Source organism: Schistocerca piceifrons, unplaced genomic scaffold (assembly GCF_021461385.2).
Source record: "Schistocerca piceifrons isolate TAMUIC-IGC-003096 unplaced genomic scaffold, iqSchPice1.1 HiC_scaffold_665, whole genome shotgun sequence".
Lineage (NCBI taxonomy): Eukaryota > Metazoa > Arthropoda > Insecta > Orthoptera > Acrididae > Schistocerca > Schistocerca piceifrons.
This window is the reverse complement of record NW_025728910.1, coordinates 65,001-67,500: the sequence shown is the minus strand read 5'-3', so window position 1 is coordinate 67,500 and position 2,500 is coordinate 65,001. Positions and strand designations below refer to the sequence as shown.

Here is a 2,500-nt window from a genome sequence, read left to right as displayed (position 1 = left end):
GATCGCTGGCTGGCATCGTTTATGGTTAGAACTAGGGCGGTATCTGATCGCCTTCGAACCTCTAACTTTCGTTCTTGATTAATGAAAACATACTTGGCAAATGCTTTCGCTTCTGTTCGTCTTGCGACGATCCAAGAATTTCACCTCTAACGTCGCAATACGAATGCCCCCGCCTGTCCCTATTAATCATTACCTCGGGTTCCGAAAACCAACAAAATAGAACCGAGGTCCTATTCCATTATTCCATGCACACAGTATTCAGGCGGGCTTGCCTGCTTTAAGCACTCTAATTTGTTCAAAGTAAACGTGCCGGCCCACCGAGACACTCAATAAAGAGCACCCTGGTAGGATTTCAACGGGGTCCGCCTCGGGACGCACGAGCACGCACGAGGCGGTCGCACGCCTTCAGCTCGCCCCACCGGCAGGACGTCCCACGATACATGCCAGTTAAACACCGACGGGCGGTGAACCAACAGCGTGGGACACAAATCCAACTACGAGCTTTTTAACCGCAACAACTTTAATATACGCTATTGGAGCTGGAATTACCGCGGCTGCTGGCACCAGACTTGCCCTCCAATAGATACTCGTTAAAGGATTTAAAGTGTACTCATTCCGATTACGGGGCCTCGGATGAGTCCCGTATCGTTATTTTTCGTCACTACCTCCCCGTGCCGGGAGTGGGTAATTTGCGCGCCTGCTGCCTTCCTTGGATGTGGTAGCCGTTTCTCAGGCTCCCTCTCCGGAATCGAACCCTGATTCCCCGTTACCCGTTACAACCATGGTAGGCGCAGAACCTACCATCGACAGTTGATAAGGCAGACATTTGAAAGATGCGTCGCCGGTACGAGGACCGTGCGATCAGCCCAAAGTTATTCAGAGTCACCAAGGCAAACGGACCGGACGAGCCGACCGATTGGTTTTGATCTAATAAAAGCGTCCCTTCCATCTCTGGTCGGGACTCTGTTTGCATGTATTAGCTCTAGAATTACCACAGTTATCCAAGTAACGTGGGTACGATCTAAGGAACCATAACTGATTTAATGAGCCATTCGCGGTTTCACCTTAATGCGGCTTGTACTGAGACATGCATGGCTTAATCTTTGAGACAAGCATATGACTACTGGCAGGATCAACCAGGGAGCTGCGTCAACTAGAGCTGAGCAGCCGGCCGCCCGGGAGTGTGTCCCGGGGGCCCGCGCGAACACGCAAGCGTCCGCTCAATCATTCTGCAAACAGGAGGAGGCTGAGCTCCCCTGCACAATACACCTCGAAACCCTCTCAGGTCCCGGCGGCGCGCAGCGCCGTCCCAAGTACTTGGTCGGGTTCGAGAGAGGCGCAATCGCCCGGAGTTAGGCGAGTAGACGCTTTCGGTGCGACCACCCGTGCTCCCAACTGAGCTTGCCGCTGCCGACAGAGGCCCGGGAGCGTGCTGTCGTGGCATTGCCGGCGGGAGACAACACGCGCCACCTACGGTGACCGGCAGCTCCAACGCCAGCGCCACAGAAGGACAAAAGCCCCACTTGGGTGCCGAAGCGAACTCTCCCAGCACAGCGCACGCGCCAACACATCCGCACAGCTGCGATACAAACCACCAGCGAGAACCGCTGGGGCGACCGAGCAGCAGACGGCGTCGCGGCGCCGAGCGCCGGGCGGCGGCGCATCCTCAACGCACACAGTCCTCAATCGGACCAGCACACTGAAGATGTCCACCGCGCTTCGCACCGGGCCCGCGAGGACCTACTTTGGCCGCACGGCGCCGCGCGCAGGGTGCGCCGGCGCGCAGCTGCGACGCCTGCCGCGTCCGTCGGCCGGCGCGCCTGCCACTGGCCGCCCCCACCAGCCGGCTGTAGCGCGTGCGCCCACGCACCGCGCGGCCAGCACGCCGGGAGGCGCCCCCTCACCGGCCGGGGACGGTCCCACCCAGCCACCGCCGCGTATCGCTTCACACCCAGATGCCGTTCAGTTTCGTCGGCATGGTGGGTATCGCTGGAACAACCGGTTAGTACCTCAACCTATCGTCGCCATCACCGATTCACCCCTAGCGAGAACAACCGCACCACAACAGGTTACCATTTGTTCATTTGCGTAACTTCACCAGAAAACGCAGGCGTCCATCGCCATTTGCAACTTCAACGATTATTGCATGCCTGTGTCAGGTGTCACGCCACACTACGTCTGCCCACATACACGCAACAAAATGTGCACGCCTAGACAATACGTGGAAGGTGGCCCCCGTACGTATGCGATGTCCATTGCTCGAACGACTGTCAACCGGCCTCTGTAGCATGTCGCAGATATGGAACGCGGTGCACCATGCCATCACGGTGTGTGAGGAGAGACGACTAGGTCCGAATACATCAACAGACAGCTCATGCTGATCGCCATCCACGGCGTCCGTTCCTCCCACACGTCTCTATGGCGTACCACACTGCAATCCAGCTCTCATAGGGAGACGACACGTAGCTGCGTGCACAATATTTGCACTGTATGGTCCGCC

General features: G+C 57.6%; 1 non-coding gene across 1 annotated transcript in view; it reads right to left on the bottom strand.

The window, feature by feature from the left end:
• The window catches only part of LOC124765859, a 1,909-nt gene extending 766 nt beyond the window's left edge, over positions 1-1,143 (bottom strand). Inside the window, exon 1 of the ribosomal RNA XR_007012907.1 lies at positions 1-1,143. This exon is cut by the window's left edge and continues 766 nt beyond it. This is a non-coding gene — a ribosomal RNA (small subunit ribosomal RNA).
• Between the last annotated feature and the right edge of the window lie 1,357 nt (positions 1,144-2,500).